Source organism: Danio rerio, chromosome 6 (genome assembly GCF_049306965.1).
Source record: "Danio rerio strain Tuebingen ecotype United States chromosome 6, GRCz12tu, whole genome shotgun sequence".
Classification (NCBI taxonomy): Eukaryota; Metazoa; Chordata; class Actinopteri; order Cypriniformes; family Danionidae; genus Danio; species Danio rerio.
The window spans coordinates 15,903,967-15,912,900 of record NC_133181.1 but is presented as its reverse complement, the minus strand read 5'-3'; positions in this window follow the sequence as shown (position 1 = coordinate 15,912,900).

Here is an 8,934-nt window from a genome sequence, read left to right as displayed (position 1 = left end):
GTGCCACTCAGCGCCTCTCTCAGACTAACCGCTTGGTACAGTCTTCTCTGGATCACTTCCAGAACCCTCGGGTTCCGAGTGGCCCAGTCTCTGAAGAGCAGCCAACAAACGGGCCTTTCAGTGTGGACAGCAGATGGGGCGGGCCAGCCAGCCACTCGGAGGAACTTCTTGTGTCGCCAGACACAGAGAATGAATCCGCTTTTATCTGCCAGCCCAATGGACTACAATGAGCCTTCCTGTGCACTTAACCATGAGACAGCACGCACACACATACAGAGAATGATGCCAGACAGGTACTGCACATTGCCATTCGCTAACCGTGGACGTTCAAATCCAAAACTCTGGGTTTGGCTACACTCACGAATGAACAGAAAAACACACAGTCTGTTTGTTCAATCATGTAAATCATTCTCCGGGTGGAAGAGCCACAATCCTGATAGGCTGCAAGATAAACAAGCTAAAAATTAATTCCTGAAGAATGATCAAAATCAACATTATTTAGGCATTATGATCAAAGACTGCGCCAGGCTATACACAATTTTTTTCGAAGCCAGTTTTTTAATCAAAATTACATGCTAGCATTACTTAATTCCTTTTATATCTTATATAAATAGGGGATAGGGGAGCTAAAAATCTGAGCATATTGACCTCTCTACTGTTTAATATTTACAGTTCGGTATTTTGCAAGTCGTTTATGCCTAATTGTTCCAGACAAGCTTTCCAATGTCTCTTTCAACAGTAGCAGAAACTCCCACTGACTAGTCTCTCACGGATAATCATCTGACACCACAGCGCTCGGCTGCTCCATACTGCCTCATACTAAGTGTGTGTGTGTTCTTTTGACAGCTTGGTCACAGAGAACTGCAGGCCCTATCGATTGCCTGATCATTAAGAGTGACCAGCTGAGTGGCAACATAGCCGCAAACACTGTTAACTCCAACGAGAAACATCTGACCTCTCTTTAACGAACAGCCATCGAGTGACCAGACCTACTCATTGACCCATAATAGTCACTGCAGGCCAGCAGCGTTAAGATAACTACACCCAGCTGTGGCCACTTCCATCGACTGCCACGGATCCACTAGGCTCGTGCGATTTGGAAAGGGCCTGACGTGGATTTTTATGAGGAAATGTATCTCATATCTGATGGTTTAGCAGATGTCCGTATGCAGAACAGTTGGCAGGTGTGTCTGCCAGTACAATCCCACTGATGATACAGTTTACACTAGTCCGACACCCACTGCTGAAAGTCTGCGAGTGACACTGCTCACCTCCTGTTGCGCTATTAGAAAGCACGGCTTCCAGTTCAGAGCCTCGCACTACCCCAGTATGTGTGTGAGAAAGAGACAGTGAGAAAGAAGGGGGAGGCAGAGAGAGGGTAGGAGGAGGAGGAAAAGGCCACTGATCAGTGAGTGAATGAAGCGTTTCTCTGGTGAGTCCCTCAGAGGGGAAGCACCCTGCAGAGGACAGTGTGGAAATGAACTCGATGAGGCGGTGAGTGTTTGACCCCATGTCTGTCCTCACACCACCCTCACCACTCTCATGGCTGACTGACACCGACTACATCCTGCCTGCAATGAGTCACTTCCCGTCTGTCATTACCTTGCCTGAGCACTTTCTTAATTCAACACTCGTACGTCTGACTATAAATGAGCGACGGATTCAGTGTTTGAAGTGTCATATTACATTATCACCAGTTTGTTTTCCTTCCTTCAGGTTTCATCCGTACTTTCTTCAAGAAAATGGGTCTGTTACATGCTAACCAACACCATATGAGTCTAGCAGCGTGAGAAATATCTAAAAGCTGGCTGCTTGAGAGTTGAGCTCCAGGGAAAGGATCCTTGTGGGGCAGCTCAAGGAATGGGGGAAGAGCGGAAGCAGATTGCTGGAGAAGGCAGTGGCTTTGAAGGTTGTAGGTAGCAGGTTTTTCCCTGCACCACTGCAGGAGAGTCGAGCGCAGGCCCCCACCGGCACAGGTGGTACTGCTCATTTCAATTTAGCTCAAATCTACACTTGAAATAGTGCGGCTGTCATAAGCAATCTGCAGCCCAGGACGGAGCACTGCCTTGGTCTGGGAGTGGTTGGGGGGAGAATGGGGGGTGTCAGAGCAGGCTACGTTAAGTTTTGAAGAAGAGGCTGCTGCCATATGCCCTCCCCACAACCTCCTCCCCCTCTTTTGCTGTTCCTTTACTCTTCCAAGCACATGTTCACCGCAGGTCCACTCATCCAGAACAGCACAAAGAGAGGTCAAAGCAGTCAACAAGTTATTTACTGCAGGGGAGCTGCTGTGCCTCACACACCCCATCTGCTTTCAGAGATGAGACAGAATCCCCCCCATTATGTAACACAACATTAGTTTTTTCTTTTACTGGGTTTGATGTACAAACATAACGTCTTTGTGCTTATGCTACTCATACCAGAGATGAAGCTCATGGGCATCAGGGCCAATACCTTCTCTCTTGGGGCGTACTCAAACTATGCTATTCAAACCATGCCCAGGCTCGTTTCGGACGGTTCGGTTGGGCTTTGGTGCGGTACGCTTGAAGTGTGAGTGCAAAGCGATTGAGCCCGAAACTTTAAGGGGACTGTTTCATATGAATTTATTAATTACTCTTACTGTTCAACGGACGCAAACTGTCATAGTTTATTAAAGACGCAAAGCCCTCACTGCACCTTTAGCAAACCTCCTAATAAGTGCAGCACGAGGACTTTTATTATTATTTATGAGCGTCAAAAGTTGTGGATCAGTTTTCGCGAAATATTTGACTGCGTGTCACTGCATCCCAAATCAATAAAATGATTTATTTAAAGCAATCGCCACTGCGCTTACTGAACAGTCGCATAATCGATGATGTAAGCATGCTCAGGTTTGGTAGTGCAGGCCTTTGGGGGAGAGGGGAGCGCTTAGGCACAGTTCAAGGCAACTGTACCTAGTGTGAGCAAGCCCTTAATGTTCTCATCTACTTTAGAAATTCAAATTGGGACCAGGTTTTGGGTTCAGTCAATTCAATCTCTGATGCTCAAGGTGTGAAACCAGCTTCAACTGGTAGCCTGATATCATGATTAAATGTTGCTATTATACTTATTGTCAGATTTACACAACTTCGCTTGTTTGAAAACATGGTTTTTAAATGATGCCCCAAACTCTACCCCTCATAGGGGATGAGCAAATTGTACCTAAATATGCAAATGAGATTGTACAAATAAAATGCAAATTAGCCACTAAATCAAAAAGCTATGAATTGTGGGAGAGCAGTGGATCTGGCAGATATCCATGCATGTTGACACCTTCAGATTTGCAGGTATACATTTTATCAGTTCAGACATTTTGTGGCAGTTGAACCCATGGCTGTGCTGCACTGTTTGAGGTTGCCTTTAGTTGAAAATTTCCTAGATTTAAATTGGTAAATTTAGTCTAATCGAGTGAATTGCAATACTGCAATCCCACTCATCCTACAGTCTTCTTGGAAATCTGAGGGCTTTTAAAACAGTGGAGACGAGGCAGTGTCTATAGACAGCACAGAGGATGGACAGATCAGAGCAAGCTTTGCAATCCTGGAAGTGTTTCCTCGTCAGAAAGCAGGCGTTTTTAAGCAGTGTTGTTCTAGCCTGAGGCTACAGCCCACTGGATCATGTTGAGCTCTTTCAGGGGAGGAAGAGAAAACATGGCAGGCCACGATGAATGCAAATGTACCTTGTGTGTCTTGCAAGCATCTTGATGGGGCCGGGAAGCACAGTTGCCCCTTTTGGAGCAGGTGTCTGATGTTGGATCCTCTAAATAATACACAAGCCTGGACATGAGGTGTTCATTTTGCTCTTGGTTTACAAAAAAGTATAATTGAACAGCTTTCAAAAAAACCCTTATGTGGTAGGGTAATCCCTCACCTTAAAATGACAATTGCATCATGCTAATTTATTCATGAATTTCATCAGAATTTTGGTACATTACTGCCCCATGCAGAGGTTCCAAAAAAGATGTACTGGCATCTGCACAGTCAGCACGTAAGGAACCTCGCCATTCCATGACTATGGAGAATTACACTCAAGTTGCCCCTTTTGGACAGTGTGCCTTGCCCAATGAGCTGCCAACCTGGCCAGCTCTTTCATGGCATAGCAGAGCCTCTCTCCAGGAGGTGGTTTTCTCTCTAGACTAACATGTGTTTCTGCAGCTGGTACCCTGCCCGCTAACGCACAACGCATGCCAGGGTTTATGCGTCCGTGCACTGATAGTGAGCGAATGCTGGGAGATTCTCTATCTTTTATCCCCAGGCTTCAAATGAAGTTGAAATTGAGTTTTTAGCTGGTTTCTTTCTCTCGCTTGCATGACTCTCGAGCAATGGCTCCTTGCCTGCAGCATCAGCAGGGAGTCCTTTCAAAGACTCCAACACCACAAATGCAAGAACGCATGTATGCAAAAAGACACACACACACATATACTTTTTTAGCTCTCAGACACACAGGAGTCTGCAGGCAGAGGACACTCCGCGAATAACTTTCATGCACATTTGGGAAAAGAGAAAGTTTATTCCTGAGTTCTTCAGGGGAGACTGCGATTGTGTGCACACATTTGAGTCTTTATGATTGAAGTCCTCAATATAAGCTTCAACATTATATTATTCACAAATTACAAACAAGTCGTAATGGATCACTCACATTTGTCCTAATGAGTAAAGTTGCCCTGTAGTTTGGCTCGTTAAACTTGTTCATCAAGACCCACATCATCTGTGCATTTACGCTTCATGACTGTGCTGAAGTAGTAAAGGAGAGCAGGAAGAACTGAAGAGCTGAATTGACAGGATTAATGGACGAGGAGCTGAGCGGTGCAATTACACCCTTCAGTGAGGGGCATTTTTCATTTTTGGGTCCTCCTCATCTCTGGCTTTCTCTCCTGTGGGAGAGGGTGCAGTCCTAGCGGTTTGTTTGTTTTAATTATTTTTCCATATGCAAATGTGGTTTTATTTAATTGCAGCGAAGCAAGCAACGAGCACAGAGAAGAAAGAAGGGAGGACAAACTCATTATTGATTCCTGAGCCATCTTTCTGGAAGCCATAGCCATTACGTAGCGTAATCCATCTTTCCCATGCATTAACTTCAGTACAGGCATGGAGAGAAGTGTTAATGCCTCCTCAGAACATCAATCAGACAGGGAGAGAGGGGGATAGGAGAACATCTGAACGAGTTTCTTTCTTTTTTTTTTTTTTTTGACAGGTACCACTCAGTAAAATATGTTTTTATTGCCTGGAAATGAGGGCTAAAGGTTGTCGTAATGAGACGGGTTAAAATAAGCCATGCAGGTTACCAGCAGTCTTCCTCCAAACAGTTCTCATTTATTCTTCAGGCCCGAAGTAATGTTTTCTGCAGGGAGTTTCCAATAATGTCCTCTTGAGGAGACGAGTGTGATTGTGTGTGTGTGTGTGTGTCCTGTTTGTGATTGAAGCTCTTCATAGCCCTCTTCAAGTGCACAATATACCCTGCGCTATGCAGAGATGAGACATAAATATTGCTGAATAAAGAGAAGTATGTTATCAAACCCGGCCTTCACAATGGAGAGCTTAATTAGTGACGTTGCGAGTGTGTGTGTGAGCAATGTGGTCAGGTTTGAAATTCCTCGAGTGCCTTTACATGTTTATCCCCATCCACCGAATTGGCTGTATCACTAGCTGTGTTTCCATCCAAAAATGTGAATTAACTGCACGCGCAAAACTGAAATAGCGCATAAAAGACGTGCAAACGAAGCAGCGTAGCTGATGCTGATTGGTCAGCTTGTATTTTTTGTTTATTGTTTTGTATTTCATTATTTAAATGTTTATTGGTATATGTTTATGTTACTTATTTCTTTGTTTCCGGTTGGCTTGAGTGGGAGGTCACATGATTCTCTTTGATTGATTAAACCTGCGAGAGTTTGTATGGTCACTCAACATAGTGAGATCTCAGTGCAAGCACCTGTTAAATGCTCCTGTTTATTCTACAGCTGGTCATCAGGCCAACACGGTAAACTAAACATTGTTTTATATATTATTTGTTTATTTTGAGGTCCATTTTGTGTTTGTGTGAAACATTTGGTTTGTTTATTTGTTTAATTTTTAGTTTTCACGGGGTTCAATAAATGGAACGCATGATGGACATCAGTATTTGGAAGCATAGACTGTTTTAATAACCGGCGGGTAGTTACATTTACAGAGATACGTCATTTGCTTACGCAACAAGCCAGAATGATAACAAAAGACCCGCCATGTTGAAAATACACACAGCTGAGAAATCTTTTACAGCGTAAATATATATATATAATATAATAACGAGCCATGGTCAGCCCGGGCTCAAACAAACCTTGTCGTCATCTTGATGAACAGCTACAATGCCAAAAAGAAGAACAGATTTACCCTGTGCCCCTTAGTTTTTTATGAGCCAGTCTGAAGCGCGAGCACTTTCGCTTTCTTGCTTGCGCTCGCCGCGCGTCTATATCTGAAATAACAAACGTCTTAAGCTGATGATTATAACGTGCGCTTGATTATTGACGTGCTTTTGAAACCCGGTCCTGTCAGTAACTGACAAACGTGAGAGTGAAGCGCGAAACAGCAAAGAAGAAGCCAGGAAAAAGGACTATTACATTATTTTTTCAACAAACTGCCATGTTGATTATCATCAACTTTTAGACTAATATGAACTCAGAATGATGGAATAACTCTCTAACAGAGGCTACATGTGCTGCTGAAAATTACAGACACAGATGAGAGGTTTTCACTGACTGTAGGCTATATTTTGTGTTGTTTTTTTAACCTAAATAAGGACAAATGTCTGCTGTGTGTAGTTCTTCTGTTGTTGGTAGCATATCGGAGACTGTAAGGGTCTGTATGTGTTTATATATGTTACATTTTAATTATTTATTTAATAAAATTACATATGTTACAGTAGGCTATTTCGCACTGTCATTGATCTGCAGTTATAATCAAATCATGTTCATTGAAAAGTTAGTAATAAACAATTATACACAAGTATTTATGTGTATAAAGCGTCTGTTTTGTGAGAAGTGCTTCTCATATGACATGTAAGCGACCTCTACAGCTTTACTGTAGACATTTTCTTGAGCAAAAATGACGTCGACTGAAACTTTCTGTCATACACCACGCCCACTAAAAAGGTACCCTTGGTAGTGGAAAAGCAAAGCCTGATAAAGGTGACCGGTACTGACTCGAAACATACCCTACTGTACCACAGTGCAAAAAATGCTTTTCTTACTTAGATTTTTTTGTCTTGTTTCTAGTCCAAATATCTGAAAATTCCTAAATCAAGAAGAATTTTCTAGACAAGCAAAACATATTGTCTTGTTTTGAGAAATAATATGCCAATAATAAGTGAGTTTTTCCTTAAAACAAGCAAAATAATCTGCCAATGGGGTAAGCAAAATAATCTTACGTCAAAAGAAAAAAACAAGATTATTTTGCTTACCCCATTGGCAGATTATTTTGCTTGTTTTAAGGAAAAACTCACTTATTATTGGCATATTATTTCTCAAAACAAGACAATATGTTTTGCTTGTCTAGAAAATGCTTCTCGATATAAGAAATTTTAGATATTTAGACTAGAAACAAGACAAAAAAATCTAAGCAAGAAAAGCTTTTTTTGCAGTGCAGTCAGTGGAAACGAGCCATTACTGAAGGACTTTTATGCGACCGGCCACAGCTGGCGATTGTAAATGACGTTACTTGCCGAGTAAGCGTGATTGCCTGAGCGTGCAAGCCTGAGAGTGCGAGCCTGGAGGTGCAAGTGCAAATCTGCAGCCAGACTCTATTGGACATGCTTTACAGTTCTGGAGGTAATTAATAATATGATAACACGTATTCTGAAACGGTTAAGGTGTTTTCGAATGACCAAAACATTTCAGATGTTTTATTCTATGTTGGTTTGCTGCTGGTTTGTCTATTCACACAAATTTTTATCTTCCCATGATCTCCTATAAAAAAATCACATTACTTTTTTAATGCGCACACTGGAATTTGTTCGATAAAGGTGTTTATATCGTAGTTTATGCACATCTTTTCTCACCGAATAAAAAGTTTAAGCTATTTAGGAACTACCTAGGAAAAGTTTAACCTACTTACACTCTCATTTGCATTTTCAAAGTTGACATCTTTGCACTTCCGTCAACCGAATTTTTTGTGCGCGTATCCAAAATGCGCATAAAACTGGTGAATGGAAAGGTAGCAAATGTCTCTCCACTCCACCTATAGCTGGTGTGTGGTGAGTGCACTGGTGCCATTGCCCTGCGGCTGCCATCGCATCATCCAAGTGGCTGCTGCACACTGGTGGTGGCACCCCTCGTGATTGTGAAGCCCTTTGGGTGTATGACGATACACGATAAATGGGCTATGTAAATACACACATTACATTACTTGTTTATTGCTCACTAAAGTGGGCGGGGCTAAGGTATTTCATTAGATGAGTGACGTCTTATTCTTGAATATGTCAGGCCGTGCTTTCCCATGCAGAGACGGAAGGATGTCATCTGTCTTTCTGAGGCCTCCCTAATGGTTTATTGGAGGTGTTCACGGATGTATGACGTGCTCGTTAATTTCGGCGACTGTTAATGAATGGCTTGTGATAAAAAAGGATAAAAGCTCGAGCCAAGAGTGAGAGAACTGTGGAGAGCAGGAAGCTCAGTTTCAGCATTTCTGAAAAAACCCTCAAAGTCTTTCCTTTAATCCATCCTGACAAGGCTGAGGCTCAATCCACCTCTCTCTCTCTCTTTCTCTCCTTCCTCTCCTGGATCAGTAGGGTCCTGCAGTGGTGGAGCAACAGCATGGGTTCTTAGATCAGTGTTCTGTGTTCTGAGAGACACACATACAGAAGGGGTAATTACTATGCCACGCTGAACAGTAAAAGCAGACCTAATCCTCTGCGTGTTGGAAGCCTGTCTACCACGTCTGCACAGGAGAG